Source organism: Megalopta genalis, chromosome 5 (assembly GCF_051020955.1).
Source record: "Megalopta genalis isolate 19385.01 chromosome 5, iyMegGena1_principal, whole genome shotgun sequence".
In the NCBI taxonomy this organism is placed as follows: domain Eukaryota; kingdom Metazoa; phylum Arthropoda; class Insecta; order Hymenoptera; family Halictidae; genus Megalopta; species Megalopta genalis.
The window spans coordinates 12,315,516-12,332,942 of NC_135017.1; the positions used below are offsets into that span (position 1 = coordinate 12,315,516).

Here is a 17,427-nt window from a genome sequence, read left to right on the forward strand (position 1 = left end):
CACCTGCGAAGCGGACTTCGAAATTATCGCCGGCATTTTGCTTCAGCTTGCAACAGCCGAATCAATTATAACAGATTCCTAATGGAAATTTAGACGGTGATTGATTTCCGATAGGGGTAACATTGATTATAGCAGAGATTTCAGGTACAATTTAATTATGAATTGTTTTACTCTAAATTTGATTTGTAATAGGTTTTTATAGGAATTTAAATTATAACAGATTGTTACAGAAATTTAAATAAACATTTAGATCGTGGCAGATCTCTGATAGAGATTGAAATTGATTTTCGATAGGGGTAATATTGATTATAGCAGAGATTTCAGGTACAATTTAATTATGAATTGTTTTAATCTAAATTTGATTTGTAATAGGTTTTTATAGGAATTTAAATTATAACAGATTGTTACAGAAATTTAAATAAACATTTAGATCGTGGCAGATCTCTGATAGAGATTGAAATTGATTTTCGATAGGGGTAATATTGATTATAGCAGAGATTTCAGGTACAATTTAATTATGAATTGTTTTACTCTAAATTTGATTTGTAATAGGTTTTTATAGGAATTTAAATTATAACAGATTGTTACAGAAATTTAAATAAACATTTAGATCATGGCAGATCTCTGACAGAGATTTAAATTGATTTTAGATAGGGACGATATGGATTGTAATCAATTTTCAATACAAAACTTGATCATCGTGAATTTCTATTATAAATTTGTCTCCTAAAATCTAGTTGCAACAAATCATTATTATAAATTTTGGTATTATAACAACACATCAGAATTGAGATCTCAATTACAGAGGATTTTTATAACAGAAAAATCCAATTAACATCTCTCACGTGCATCGCACACTTTGGATTATTTACCGTCGCGACGAGGGCGATGCTTTCGTTTGTCTTCTCCCAACGTTCTCTCCAAGATCCCATCTTTCAGGTAAGCGCAGCTAAGATCTAGGACACCGTGAGTTACCCCCAAAGATCACCCGATCCTTATCGAACCGTTCAGTCGACGGATAACGCTCCAAGTCCCATTCTCAAGCAGCTGCTACGGTTCTAGGAGATCCATCAAGAAGTAGTCCATCATCTCCGAGTCGACGAGACAGATGACACAGAAAGTTCCCGGTGTCCCCCGAAGCCAGCAGCAATTGCTCTCGGCTTCCCAATCATCCGAGCAATTGCGCCTGCCGAGAAGTCTATCTAGCCTGCGCGTAGATCCTCCGACAAAAAGCCCGGACACCCGGGAGAGTAGGTGACATGGATCGGCTACCAGGAAAGCCGGCGCAACGCGTGCTCGTCCGCTATTTTCCAAGGAATCCAATCGAGGCTGACTATGCGCTTGTGACTACGTGCGGCGTCTTTCAGTTAATGTATATTACTGGCGGAAGCAGTCTGGTGTCTTGTGCCAGCGATGGAAAATCGGCGGTGAACAGATTGCCGAAAAAAGGCAAGGAAAAAGGGGAACAACTGCCGACCCGTTGCTCCGACCAGTGCGTTGGAAAACGGTCTGGTCTCCTCCGCGTTAAGGATTCTCGCTATCTGCTAGCAGCAGTTGAAACTACAGTAATGTCTCCCTTACTGACGCTCAGATTGTCCAATTTGGGAAGAGGAGCCTTGCGAATTCGAGCCTCGCGACTCGTCGATTGTGCAGAAAATTCGACAATTTGGGAAAAGGAGATTTTTTGTAATTGTTGACAATCGGTAACTATAAAAATAAGGCTCAACGTTTATTTTTTAGCACAATCTGTGCGTAAGTTAGGGAAAAATTACTGTAGTCATCTTGAAGAAGATAGGGGACGTTACTTAGGGCTAATTGATGCTCAGGTTGTCCACAAAAATGGACAATTTGGGGAGAGGAGATACGATTATTCTCGAGCGTTGTAGCTCGTTTTTATAGTTACCGATTTTCAACAATTATAAAAACGAGCTGCAAGGCTCGAATAATCGTATCTCCTCTACCCAAATTGTCCATTTCTGTGCACAATCTCAGCGTCAATTAGGGAGACATTACTGTACTGTCTATCACGAATATTTTGGCCGAGCAGGGACGAAGAAGCCTTACACTCGGCCTGTGAGAGACTACTCTGTTTCGCTCTGTCTTCAAAGTGTCGAAGGACAATCCTCCTCGGTATTAATTATCGAAGGGAGTTGTCTCATGTTGCGTCGGAAGACCGATCAGTTAGCACTATTGAGGGAGTCGTTGCCCTGTCTCCGTCACTTCAGAAATAAGGGTTGCACTTTGGGGGCTTTGGAAAGATGTAGGTTTGCAGGAAAGCCAGAGCGTTTCTCGCAGGTCCCGCTAGAGGATTCGACAGCAAGACTATCTAGCGGGCCCTGGATTAGACGCGGGGATGTTGGAAGCACGAGTTTAAAGAGTCTACATCTACTGAAAGTAAAGGATTCCTGAGGTCATTTGAAGCAACTTTTTCCTTAGCGAAAATGCAATCCGCGACTTCGTTTACGAGTTATTAACGAAAAACAGTGACCAATCAGAGGCGAGATCATTTGACGCGAGACGGCCGAGCCAATGAGCGGAACTGGGCTTCGTGCGCTCGTTGACCGGGCCGCCGCGCGCCAGCCGAGCTCGTCTCTCATTGGTCAGTGTTTTTCGTTAATAACTCGTAAACGAAGCCTCGGAGAAAATTTTCGCAAAGGAAAAGGTTGCTTCAAATGACCTCAGGAACCTCCCATTTCCGGATTACGAGACATTTTCGGGACATCCTGTATACATACATATACTAAGAGACGGATCGACCACTTGCGGGAAAGCAGAGTCCATCTGCTGGCGAGGCTGGAAGTAGCCTCCACGAGGCCATGTTGCGCAAGCAAACGAAAAAGGGTATGATCGGCTTACGCGACGGCGAGCCGCGGATCAAGAGAGCATCGCCGGGGCCATCGCCGATGAAACACGGCCTCGTCATCAATAATACACCGGCGCGCACCGGGTCGCTGACAAATTGGTGGCCGGGCAGGACTCCGCGTTTCAAATTGCCCCGTGACCGGCGCGCCGTAACTCGTCGTTGTTTGGCCATTAACGTCGATCATTTCAAGTGTGCGCATCTATGTCACGTACGGACCCGCGGATACCACCTTTCAATCGGTCCCGGCTGCTCCGCTTTACGTCCGTGAACTCGATTCGGACTGCTCCGACGTCTACCACCACATCCATACGTATATGCAGTTGCCCACTCCAACGGACGACAACGCTTAAATGATGCAACGGCAACGCGCGCCCGCCCGAACGATCCCCAGACACGAACATAGACGATATTCCGGGGTTAGGGCTCTGTCGCATGCATTATCCAGCGGACACCGGCTGGAAACGTGTCCCGGGCCGGCCCGACGACGAAACTCCGGCCAGGATCAATCAACGTTAATGAAACCGTTCTCGGGTTAAGTCCGGATTTCTGGAAGCGACGCCGACGGGTGTGGGTGTTCGTCCTCCGGGGAACAAGTCGGTTAGGCTATCTGGCGAACCCTGTCTTAGGTATGTCAAGAGGCCGTAAGGTCGGTCGAGGTGTGTGTATAAATCCGCGGATGATGAGAGTCGAGGAACTGCGGCAGGGGTTCGGTATATGACGGATTGGACCGGTTTTCTGGAAGCTTTTTAAGTTCGTCTCGTGAATCTGTACGTTTTGTCGTTTACTTTAGGAGAAGAGAGATGCGAAATGTTCGGAAATGTGTGAATGGCGATTTATTATTGGCAGGAGGAACGCGTTGAAGTTACAGGAGTTTGTGATTGAATTTTACAGTAATGTCTCCCGAACTGACGCTAAGATTGTGCACGAAAATGGACAATTTGGGAAGAGGAGATACGATTATTCGAGCCTTGTAGCTCGTTTCTATAATTCTTGACAATTTGTAACTATAAAAACGAGCTACAACGCTCGAGAATAATCGTATCTCCTCTCCCCAAATTGTCCATTTTTGTGGACAACCTGAGCGTCAATTAGAGAGACATGCTAAATGAAGCCCTAAGTAACGTCCCCTATCTTCTTCAAGATGACTACAGTAATTTTTCCCTAACTTACGCACAGATTGTGCTAAAAAATAAACGTTGAGCCTTATTTTTATAGTTACCGATTGTCAACGATTACAAAAAATCTCCTTTTCCCAAATTGTCGAATTTTCTGCACAATCCGAGCCTCGGTCAGGGAAAATTTACTGTATTCCCCTAGACAACTGCTCTCTAATTTAATTAAACAATTGAACAAGCCACGAAGCACCCTGGCAACATGTTCGAGACTCCATAAAAAAACCAGGAACTCGATCAGGGGTGTAGTTGTCGCAGCACCTGGTATCCAAAAGTACAGAGAATGAATCTCTGTGCCAGTTAGCTCCCATTAAGCATCGCCCGGGATATAGTAAATCAGGCCCACTGTTCAACGGAGTCAGACACCCAGATGCTAACTTATTTAGTCTCCATGCGCATCGGTGGCGGGGAGCTAACAGGTCCCATCGCGATCTTTTCTCAGCCATCCAGACGCGGAACCCCGCGAACAAAAGCCGCCGCCAGGCAGCACCTGCTCTCCACTCAACACGATTACATGTTCATTAAGTGAAGTACCAATTGGCCCAATTAAGGGAGCCGCGCCGACACCATAGTCCCCGGTTTGCCATGTCTATCGAGGCATCTGTATTCGTTGATGGCGCTCTTCTATCCCCCCACCCTCTGCGTCTTAGCGTCTAATGCGTTGTTGTCTTTCTGCCACAGGTCTTATCCACGATCGTTTTTCTCGCTAGTAATCGTGACGAGTCTTGTAGATGCAGTAATTTATCTCACGTTGTCTCGCAGCTTGGTGATAAAAATGAACATCTTGGAATTCTCTTTCTTAAGACGAGGGACGATGCGAGAGAAATTACTGTACTGAGTCCCGCGTGCTGTGTCCTCGAAAAATTTTTTCGACGAAAATGAATTATACACGGAAAAAGTAGAGATTTCAGGCTTTAAAATGAGTTTAGTTTCGTTGTTCTGCGATTTTTGTTCGCGAAGTTACAGTATTTTGAATATCGTCGATGTTTCGAAGGTTCGAAATTTCAAGTAAAGTCTGGAACGAGGTTTTCCCGTCTACTGTGTCGCGAATAAATTTTGTTCAGAAAATCGACGAACGGTCTTCGAAAGTAGACACTTCGGGCTTTAAAATGAGCCCAGTTCCATCGTTGTATGATTTTTTTGCACAAAGTTATAGCTGTTCGAATATCGACAATTTTTTCGAAAATTTCATCTTCCACAATTGTCCATTTTTGTTCACCCTCTAAGCGTAAATCAGATAGAATTTACTATAGATACCAAAGAAAACTGAACACCTATTTTTTGCCGAGTTTATTCGGTATGTCAACGACGACGCCGAGTACTCGACTGATTTGTGAATGACCGGGAAATGAAACGTAACTCTTCGAGGTGTCGAGACTGTGGAAACACTCAGATTAAAAGGCTCGTAAATAGTTCCCGGGACATTTTAATGAACTTGTTGTGTGTTCCAGGCACATTTCTGACGTCAACGCACTTCTGCAGGCTACAAATTAGTCGCAGGACCGTATGGTGGCGTTTTTAGACCCCGATGGACTACATATTTCGAAGACCCAACACTTTCAAGAACCATCAATTTCTTCGGGAACTAAGGACGTTCATGAGTGCCACGATTCTTTTCGGAGGACCTAACATTTTTGCAAATGGGCCCCACACATTTTTCTGCAAGCTCTAATTTTTATCCTAAGTGCCAACGTTTGTCTGCAAGATTTACAATTTTTTTCCAGGTCTTAAAATTTTTCTACGAGTTCTACAATTTTTTCTGCGAGTTCTAAAATTTGCCTGCAAGCTCTACAATTTTTTCTGCGAGTTCTATCATTTTCCTGCGAGCTCTAAAATTCGCCTGCAAGTTCTACAATTTTTCTGCGAGTTCTATCATTTTCCTGCGAGCTCCAAAATTCGTCTGCAAGTTCTACAATTTTTCTGCGAGTTCTATCATTTTCCTGCGAGCTCTAAAATTCGCCTGCAAGCTCTACATTTTTTTCTGCGAGTTCTATCATTTTCCTGCGAGCTCTAAAATTTGCCTGCAAGCTTTACAATTTTTTCTGCGAGTTCTATCATTTTCCTGCGAGCTCTAAAATTCGCCTGCAAGCTTTACAAGTTTTCTGGGAGTTCTATAATTTTCCTGCGAGCTCCAAAATTCGTCTGCAAGTTCTACAATTTTTCTGCGAGTTCTATCATTTTCCTGCGAGCTCTAAAATTCGCCTGCAAGCTCTACAAGTTTTCTGGGAGTTCTATAATTTTCCTGCGAGCTCTAAAATTTGCCTGCAAGCTCTACAATTTTTCTGCGAGTTCTATCATTTTCCTGCGAGCTCCAAAATTCGTCTGCAAGTTCTACAATTTTTCTGCGAGTTCTATCATTTTCCTGCGAGCTCCAAAATTCGTCTGTAAGCTCTACAATTTTTTCTGCGAGCTCTAAAATTTGCCTGCAAGCTCTACAATCTTTTCTGCGAGTTCTATCATTTTCCTGCGAGCTCTACAATTTCTCCCCCGAGTCCAGAAACTTTTCTGCAAGCTCCACAATTATTTCTGTAAGGCCCAAGCTTACCAAGGAGCCACACACATTTTCTGGAAGCCCCACAATTCTCCCGCCAAGTCCCAAAATCTTCGCCGAACCCCAATCTTGTTCCACGGGTCCGAAATTCTTGCCAGACCCCAAGAAACAAACCCGACACCAACCGCAATCCTTCCACAGCCAGTAGCGGACCGAATGTCCGCGATCACTCGACCACCGATCGGTCCTCTATCCATCTAAGGTATCCGCGAGCCTGATGTAACCGCATTGCACAATTTCTCTAGTTTATCGGGGACTGGCACGCGTGCAGTCGATCGACCTCTCCCTCTATTTCCGAGCCGGCTATTGCCAAAGCGGCCGGAGCGTGTCGCAACGACGCGACAATGAAAACGTATCCTTGAGGCTTTTTCGCGACCGTTGCCGCCGCGAGATCTGGAAAACGTTGCGAAACCATCGCGGGAACGGAGACGCGCCGCCGGATAATTCTCGGCTCTCCTGGATCCGCCTCGGTGTCGCCGAGGTGTCCCGATCACGTTTCTCACGCACGCTCTTCCGGCAAGACGCGCGGAAAGACGCACAGCCGGCCTGCTAATTTGCTCCGATACCCGGCGAACTGGCAGAGATTTATTGCGGAGACCCGGTTAGGCTAACGCGGCGCGAGCGTGCGCGCGCGCGCGCGGCGCTACCTTTTGCCGCGCTCATTGTTTGCGGACACGTTACCTCCAGACGTTCCAGATTTATTGCGCCTGTAAGCACTTCGCGCGCGGGCTCGCCCCGAGGATTTCAGCGCCGGTTTTTCTTCCCCGTGTACGTATACATATACCCCTCTATCGGATTTATCGCGGTGTGTGCTTTAGGCCTCCGGGATTAAACCGTTCCTCCTCGGGCCGCTTGTCTTCCTCGTTCCCGGCCGCCTCTGTCGCTGCTTTTCGGAGCGACTGAGACGTTACCACCGCTGTCGTTCAGGATTTACGATTCCCGGGCATCTTCTCGCGCGGGCTTAACGAGAGCACGCCGCCTATCGACAGGGTGTTGCCCGCGATAAGAGATATTGCGACACGCGATTCCCAGAAACAAGCGAAATTGAAAAGATCTCCCCGCAAATTCTGGATCAACGAAATATTGTTTTCACTGTGCACATTTTTAAAACCCTTGACGTACTCGCGACATCTCTAATTTATTTCTAACAACGATCTGTCGAGCATAAATCCGTTCCTTCGTGTCGGAATAAAATTCCGTTCGCTCATCATCGATATTTAATCGCTCCAATAAATGTTCGAGCACAATTCATATACATATATCATCTTTTTCTTTTTCTTCTTCTTTTTCTTCTTCCTCATCTTCTGAGAAATGATTGCAATCAAAAAAAGTTCTAATCGTTGTAACCGTGAAGATAATGGTACAAGATAACGGAAATGGATTAAGGTTATTTCTTAGAACAACATGTATTGCAAAGTATAATTACAAATTATATTTGCTCTCGCGTGTTTTCTTGCTAAACAAACATTTATTGTTGACACAGCTGATGCAAACAACGAATAAATATTTAACCAGCCAGTTGTTGCAATCTCTTTGAAAGGTGTGTACAAGTTAGTATAATTGCTTATACTGTAGATGTTTGGTTTTCTTCAGATCTTGTTTAAACACGACACTTTTGTAAAATATATAGCGTTTTTAATTCCAAGATTCCAGAAGTGACTCGTTTTTACTTTGTCCGATATGAGTTGTTGCAACTTCTGGCGTGCTGTGTCGCCGAAAAATTTTTTCGACGAAAATGAATTATATACGGGAAAAGTAGAGATTTCAGGCTTTAAAATGAGCTTAGTTTCGTTGTTCTGTGATTTTTGTTCGCGAAGTTACGGTATTTCGAATATCGTCGATGTTTCGAAGGTTAGAAATTTTAAGTAAAGTCTGGAACAAGGTTTTTCCGTCTACTGTGTCGCGAATAAATTTTGTTAAAGAAACCGACATACAGTCTCCGAAAGTAGACACTTCGAGCTTTAAAATGAGCCTAGTTCCAGTGCTATGCGATTTTTTTTCACAAAGTTATAGCTGTTCGAATATCGACAATTTTTTCCAAAATTTGAAACATCGACGAAACTAGTAATATCTAGAACGAGGATTCCCATCCACCGTGTCACAAATAAATTTTGTTGAAGGCATTGACCGACGACTTCCGAAAGTAGATACTTCGAGCTTTAAAATGAGCCTAGTTTCATTGCTGTACGATTTTTTTTCACAAAGTTATAGCTGTTCGAATATCAACAATTTTTTCGGAAATTTGAAACTCCAACAAAACTAGAATCGAACCACCGTGTCGCGAATAAATTTTGTTAAAGAAACCGACGTACGGTCTCCGAAAGTAGACACTTCGGGCTTTAAAACGAGCCGAGTTCCACAGTCGTACGATTTTTTTGCACAAAGTTATAGCTGTTCGAATATCAGCAATTATATCGAAAAATTTGAAACTCCGACGAAAGTAGCAGACGGCTCGTTTTTATAGCAAACTGGTTGAATTCATTGCACTCAAGAGTAGAAAATGAATTAGATTCCGTTGCAAGTCGCTCGACCGTTTCTCTTTTCAATATCTAAACCGAGGTGCAGAGCTCTGCGGAGGAATGTACGAGGTTCCTGCGCGGCCGTTCGTTAAATAATTGAAAACGGAAACCTTGTCGAGTAAGAAAATAATGTGGAAAGGGGTGGAAGAGGCTTCGATTCAGAGATCGCATGTTTTCCCCCGTCGAAATGGAGCGGCTGGTCTCATCGGTCGCGATAATTAACTGCACTTTCCGGTAACGTGTACACCGTTTACGGACGTTAGCATCGTCGTTTATTATACGGTAATTACCAGCGATCGATGCCACTTATTTTCCCCGAAAGAGAAACGCGCACGGTGTAATTTGTTCGAGACCGCCGGTGTTATTATTGCACGCGTGCGCGTCGTTGCATTCGCACGAACACAAAAGCCGGTCACTAGGAGACGCGGCGTCGACGATGCCTGCTGCAATTAAGCCTGTCCGATTGTTTTACACGTCGTTTGTCGTTTAATTCACCTATCGCCGGTCGCCTGGGATCGTTAGATTTCAGCGAAATGTTATAAATATCTACCGGCGACGACGGTTTCGAAAGGAACATTATTACACGAAATGCTAATTAATCAAGCGTTAATTATCTCAGCATTAATCATTGTAGCGTTAATTTTTCCAGCATTAGTTAATCCAGTGGTAATCGATCTAGCGTTAATTGTTGTAGCGTTAATTAATCTAGCGTTAATTTAACTAGCGTCGATGAATCTAGCGTTAATTAATCTACTAATTTCAATTGCATCTTTTTGCACAACGTGGTGCGGCTATAAATCACCTGGAAACACTGCCCGCAATTCATTTTTAATTACATATCAGACGTTCGCGATAGTCTCGCACGAATAATAATTGCACAATATCATCAAAACGAAATTATTTCTCGAACCGTTAATTGGTCTACGCTGTTCGAACGGCTTCCTTTCGCGGAATGCGCCGCAACGATAACACACTTTTGCAATTTATGTGTTTCGAATCGCGCGTTAGACCCGTGAAAAAAGAAAAGAGTATAAATAAAACAATTACGGACACCGCAATCACCAGATTTGAATCCCATTGAAAATTTATGGGATGAATTGGATCGTAGAATTCGGACAACACCCATAAACACAAAAGAAGAACTCAAACGACGTCTGCAAGAAGAATGGCTACGTATTGGGCAAGTTTATTTTAAGGAAATAATTTGTAATATGCCAACACGATTGCGACACGTCATAAAGCAGATGGGATATGCAACGAAATATTAATTTATAAAAGTAAGATTTATGTACAATAAAATAAATTTAATTTTCATGGTGTCCGAATATTTTCGTGACATTAAAATAGGCCTTCTTTCTATATTTCATTAATTATTTATATAACCACGTATCGTAAATAAATATTTTTTATGTTTTTGTTAACTACATACTGCATAGTAACATACGTGAAGCCTCTTTTTGTTCTTTTTAAATATTTGTCTAAAGTACGGATTATAATAGTTAAAATTATAGTGGTGTCCGAATATTTTCGTGACCGACTGTATGTCCGCTAATCAAATTATTTTCATTATCTCCGCGACGTGCTCGATCGCTTAGACATCAATCTTTTCGAACGGCGAATCATTTTAATCGCGCGCGTTAGAACCGCCATATTTTATCTTTCTTTTTGCAATAATCTCGCGTGACCGTGCGCGCGCGGCTAATTGCTCAGGTTATGATCGAGGAGAACGTAGGATATATTCTTAGAAGCGATAGGTGTCAATGCCACGCTACAAGAGAGACAATGGCCGTGTAAAAAAAAAAAAGAAACGAATCGTGGCTTCTTTTTGTTTTACGGGGAAACGACCGGATCGCAGGCGATGGAGAGAAAAAAAAAAGAAATAATCGAATGACGCAAACGCATTCCCGGATCCGTGTTTCATAGCACTGAATCATACACAGGATCCATTAATCTAAGCCGATCATGATCGGATGTTCATTAACGCGTCGGCCACAGAATCCTCTTTATGTTAATGCTCAGGCATTTTCTTCGAATTCGCGACACTCTGGCCGCGCGACGCTAAGAAATCAATTTTATGAAACTGCGGAATTCAATTTCTGTTAAATCATTTTCCAGTTGGAAAAGGTTGTCGCGGTGTTCGATAATTGTTCGACGCAAACAACTGCGGAGTTCTAAAGGAATTCTCGCGCGGCAATAAATAAATGTGTAACGAATAAAATGGAATGGTAAATAAATACATATATAACGAATGAAATACGATAGTAAATAAATATAGACGAACGAATGAAATGCACTAGCAAATAGATATATCAAAATGCAATAACAAATGAATAAATACCTATGTCAAATAAAATACAGCGCTAAAAAAATAAACATCGATCGCGTTAGAATAAACGCGAGAGAAGTATAAACATTGTTTTGAAAAATTGTTTGAGTAAATTATAAAGAGATTGCCACATTTTACACTGCACAACGACGCGTAACTTTTTTTTATCAAGAAACGGCGACGAGTTGTAAATGAAATTTGTTCGAATTAAGTTTCGAATGGGCGAAAAAAGATGACGGCCGGATCCTGACGATTTCTGTTTATCCGTATCGAGAGGCCAGACGATCGAATAACAATTTATACGCGGTCCACGGCTCTACAGGCTGTTAGCCACGAATCGCATCTGCCTCGTTTTCCAGACCAACGAGCCCGCGATTGCTATTGCCAACGAGGATCGATAGAAAACCGTCGCAGACCGCTTTATCTCTGGTTCGTGCGAGTAATCGTAATATTAAATAATAATGGCGTTCTTATTGCGTGCCGCCGGTCCATGGTCTCGTATGGAAGTTAAAACGGCCGGATACCTTGTCTGGTAAATTGTTATCAAGTCCTGGCATCTGATAAAATTCTCGACGTTATTAAATATTTATTCGCGTTGTTTGCGCGCTTCTTTGTTTTAACAATTCATCGAAATTGTTCGGGCGGTTCCGTTTTTTTTTATAATTTATTGCAGCAGAATATGTATATTTCTTGTTTAATAATTTATTAAAATCGTTTGCGCACTTTCTTCTCAATAATCTATTAAAATTGTTAGCATGTCCCTTTGGCAACGTTTACTAAAATTATCCACACCTAATCCTTTGTCAGTTGAAATTTTCGACGTTAAATTTTCCTATCGGTATTTAACAATTTCGTCTCGTTTCAATGTTTAATATTGCATCTATGCAATAACGAGTAATTGTAGAGCTTCCAGTTAAAATTGCTTGAACGAAATTTTTTTATTGAAACTTTTCAAGCGTGATTTTACAGCAGACGTCGTTCGTTTCCCGACAATTTTTTTTAATTTTACCACTTATTCGAATATGTATCGCTTAGTTGTTTAATTGCAGATATTTTTATTGCAAACATTTGTATTTTAGATGTTTAAAAAGAGGCTCGTTCGACGAAGTCGCCGGAAAGTTACCGGACCCGAGGATTTGAAAAAAGGCGGGCAGCCCAAAATGGCGTCGGCCGGGAGGAACAGGTTAAAATAAAACGAAAAGAAGCGCGACAAAGAAAAGTAAAACCGCGCTAGGGCGCGGCTCGGCGAATAAACTGCGAGATTTCTTGCATTTGCGGCTCGTCAAAAACGCCGGGACAATGCAACGATAAAATACACACGTTCGTCGAACCGACTGTATTGCAAAATGTTACAATTAATAGACTAAAAAGAAATATTACGAGTAACAGACTAAAAAATATTGCGATTAACAGAATAAAAAATATTACGACAGACTAAAAAATATTACGACAAACAGACTAAAAAATATTAAAACAAACAGACTAAAAAATATTGCGATTAACAGAATAAAAAATATTACGACAAACGGAATAAATAAATATTACGACAAACAGACTAAAAAACATTAAAACAAACAGACTAAAAAATATTGCGATTAACAGAATAAAAAATATTACGACAAACGGAATAAATAAATATTACGACAAACAGACTAAAAAATATTAAAACAAACAGACTAAAAAATATTGCGATTAACAGAATAAAAAATATTACGACAAACGGAATAAATAAATATTACGACAAACAGACTAAAAAACATTAAAACAAACAGACTAAAAAATATTGCGATTAACAGAATAAAAAATATTACGACAAACGGAATAAATAAATATTACGACAAACAGACTAAAAAATATTAAAACAAACAGACTAAAAAATATTGCGATTAACAGAATAAAAAATATTACGACAAACGGAATAAATAAATATTACGACAAACGGACTAAAAAATATTAAAACAAACAGACTAAAAAATATTGCGATTAACAGAATAAAAAATATTACGACAAACGGAATAAATAAATATTACGACAAACAGACTAAAAAATATTAAAACAAACAGACTAAAAAATATCACGACAAACAGACTAAAAAATATAACGACAAACAGACTAAAAAATATAACAACTAACGGACGAAAAACCATAACAAACAACAAAAAGTGTATCAGCAGAAAATGCAATTCAATTCAGCAATTATTGTCTCTTTTTTTCCTTCGAACACAGTATTTAAACGTCGTCGGAGTTCTAATTGCGAAAATTGCTCGAGGATTAAATTAAACGATTCAGAAGCCATTTTGCTTTTCGCGACGTCTGATCCGGTTGCGGAGGAGGCGAATAAAAAACAGAAGAGAGGCGAACACGTCAGGGTCCAGCAACGCGTTAATAATGCATCGAGATCGATCCTTGTTATATAACGCTCTTATTTATCGAAAGTAATAAGGATTCGTGCGCGTACCACTTACTACGTAGTTTATTATCTAATAGCGAAGACGCGCTTCTCCACGATTCTGCTTCCTCCGTTCATTTTCGAATCATCTTCTGAAAATTATCGCGGAATCGTTTAAACTCGAATTAAAGATATGTTATTATATCGTTTAAGGGGCTTCCTGTTGTAATTTCGAAACACAATTAATCGCTGATCACGATAAATTGGACAATTTTAAGTGAATGAGATAATGAACAGGCAGAGGAGAAGGCAATTTTGCAATTATTCCGTTCATGTTTTTCGTAGAAAAATCAACAAGCCTTTCGCATCATTGAAAGATTGCCTCGGTGAAATGTTCAAAAATGACTAGACGATGCTTAAAATATACTTTCGAAACAATTTGCAAAATTGTTCATACTTCGCATGATTTTTAAAATCGGCTGCAAAATATATTCGACTGGAAAATTTAATATTTATAATTGCGCTCGTATAAATATTAACGTTAAGGGTTGAACATATAAATAATAATGATACCAACGGCAAATACAAATAGTCCCAGTACCAAAAATAATAAGGACGACAAGTATAAATAGCAGCGCTAAAAATAACAAGGGTTGAAAACTCGACTAAAAACGCCACGAATAGCAAAAATGGCAACTGCGACCAGCCCCCATAGATATAATAAGGGTTGAAAGCGTAAATGAAGGTACCGCGAATAGCGAGAATTAGCCACGCAAATGGCGCATGAACGAAGAGGGTAAAAATTGTAAATAAAGGGGGTTGTAAAAAACGGTACAAGTTGAAGATGTAAATAAAACGAGGGTTGCAAATAAAATTGACGAACGTTAACTAGAAAAAACGTTGAACAACAATAACAATCTACTCACACTGGCAGGCTCTACGAGACAGTCGTCCTATCAGTCGCCGCAGCAACTCGGCAGGAAACGCGTCGCCGCAAGAATTAGCCTAATCCCGGCTACAGCGAGCCACCCTTGCGCCGCCTTCGCTCTCGAAGTCGAAACTCCTCGAGGAACCGAATCAAAAGGGTGTTGTCGGAGGGGAGGAGGGGCACAATGGCGTGCTCGGAACAACACTGGCTCTATTATGGCAGTGAGGACACTCGCGGGTCCCGGTATTGGGGAACAAAGACTATGCCGAACAAGGGGGGAATCGCTCGAATCGCGAGGCTCCGTGATCGAGAACGCAACGAATCGGCGAGCACGATGTTCCTCTGTTATAAACCGTCGCCAATAAACTCGCAAACTTCTTCGACCCCCGCCGTCATCTGATAAGATAGCGCTTCGACGAAATAGTAAATAAATTCTAACAGCACAAATAGCTCGTCTGTTTTCAACTGATAAGTTATGATCCCCGATGAGGGAACGATTGATTGCATTAATCCGGGAAGAGACCCGTCGCCGTCGTTTATTCAGCTGAATCTTTCCCGTTGAAATATCATTTCACACTCGGAAAGTATCAATATTTGTATCCAAACGAAACGAATTTATTTAAACTGTTTGAGCAGCTACGAATCTGCTCTTCCAGCGAGTTTGCGTAGATTGTTTAAACGTTTAGAAAATTCGTATTTTCACACGTTCGTTTCGCTTCGTTTAAATAACTAGACGCGCGTTAATTTCCACGCGTTTATTTCATTCGTTTGTTCGGAGCGTGCATTTTTTCCATGCGTCTATTCGAATCGTTTAAATATGTAACGATGCGTATTTTTTTCCTTTTTTTTTACGACCGTTTCAGCAATCGCGAAACCCGGTTGCGTCGTCCGGGTTTTGTAACAGCTCCGAGGGTGCGCATTTGCGGAGTTTAGGTTGGGTTAGGTAACGATCGGGCGCCTCTGTATGGATATCGAGGGAGACGTTTTCACCGAGTAATTTCAGGTCGTCGGGTCAGCTGAATCACCCGGTACAACTCTCCGGAAAACAATTATCACGCAGCGATGATCGCGGCTGCCACGTGCCTCGGACGAATGCGATATACATACTGTGAGCCTCAGTCACGCAGCGCCGAAAGTTCCGGGGGGAACAACGGCTCGGTTTTCCGCGTGCGTGGCAGCGCTGTTACGGAACCGTTCCTGAGAAACGAAACAGATGCCGCGGAACGTTTAAACAAATGCGCGTCGATTGGAAAGGTACATATTAGTCTTTCTAATATTTCTAACGTCTTTCGCAGACGTTTCGTCAAACTTCGTCAAACATCGTCAAACTTGCCTAAAGCAGCTTCGAAACTGATTAGAGTGCTCGTCTTACGTACATTTTTCTGTTCGAGGATGTTTATTTTGAGCAGAACACACAGATTCGTTGCTCAAACTCCTTGCAACTTCTTCAAACTAGCTCGCGTTATACTTGAATGTTGATAGGAATAAATAATTATTATTTCTAGTCCGTGAATCAAGTGGTATGTTCACTGAGAACATGTATAAACGACGATGAAGTATTTTAGAATGTATGGCAGTTAACAAGCGTATCAGATTCTTCGTCAAACTTCCTCAAACTGCAGCACATCAAATTTTAATGTTAGCAATAAACTGATATTATTTTTAATCCATGATTGAAATGATGCATCGACTAAAATCATGCGTGATGAAGTATCTTAAAATGCACACTGCTCCACATCTATGTCGAATTTCACGTCGAACATCTTCAAACTCCTTCAAACTGGCTCGAAAATTAACTCGTGTCAATGTTTCGGCAATACTTGCTGCGTTTAAGGTCGTTTGTTCTGAGTTAGAACGTAAATTGATTGCTCAAACTTCCTCATACCAGGCCATACATCTTAAGACCGATGTTACTAGCAACAAAATATTATTATTTAATATTTCCGATGGTTACTTTCGCCTCGAAGGGTCGCGTTGGATAGAATGGATGAACGTTCGACGAAAAATTTTGAATGGACGATTTTTTTCATATTTACCAGAGCCATTCAAGGGGTTAATGTAGCTGACTGTACAGCTCGGAACAGGAGCGAGAGCGGAGAGGTTCGAAAACCGGTTGAGCAGAGAAACACTCGGGACAACCTTGAGGAGAACCTCGCCACACCGAGGTGAGAGCACGTTTTCATCCAGGTGGGGAAGCCTTGCAAATTCTAATGGGCAAGTTCACGGTTCTTGAGCCCGTCACGAGCGATCGTCCACTTCGCTCGGATAGGTGGAGGACAGGGGAGAAACGATCTCCTAAATCGTCGCAACTATGATTTTGAAAACCCACCCCTAGATCCTTTTAGGTGCTGTTACCAGAGCCAACTTCCTTGACGCTATTCTGCAACCTCCTATCGTCAGTAATTACTTTTGACAAACATTTTAAAAATATTTTCGTATTGCCAAAAGCCCCTAGAAACACGTGTAAAAATGTCATAATTTTCCGTTCACTATAGCACTCGAAAAAAATTCCCAAAGTTGGCAGATAAATGAAGAGACACCACCACACAGAAGTGCCTGCTAGTGAGGTGCTTCGTAGATTTTACAGTAATCGACAACGATTAGCATGGCATTTTAAAAAATATTTTTGCAACCTATAAGGCCTCTAGAAAGACGTAAAAAATTTTCAAAAATTTTCGT

At 41.6% G+C, this 17,427-nt stretch overlaps 1 protein-coding gene across 2 annotated transcripts in view; it reads right to left on the bottom strand.

Moving 5' to 3' along the window:
* Positions 1-17,427, bottom strand: part of LOC117218108 (beta-1,4-glucuronyltransferase 1) — a 72,129-nt gene that overhangs the window by 25,102 nt on the left and 29,600 nt on the right. Inside the window, exon 1 of one of the 2 annotated variants that reach the window (XM_033466214.2) lies at positions 14,747-15,090. The exons of the other annotated variant lie outside the window; for it this stretch is intronic. The gene's annotated coding sequence lies outside the window, so the exon portion shown is untranslated. Of the gene's footprint in view, positions 1-14,746; positions 15,091-17,427 lie in introns of those variants that run through there. 2 annotated transcript variants of the gene reach the window in all.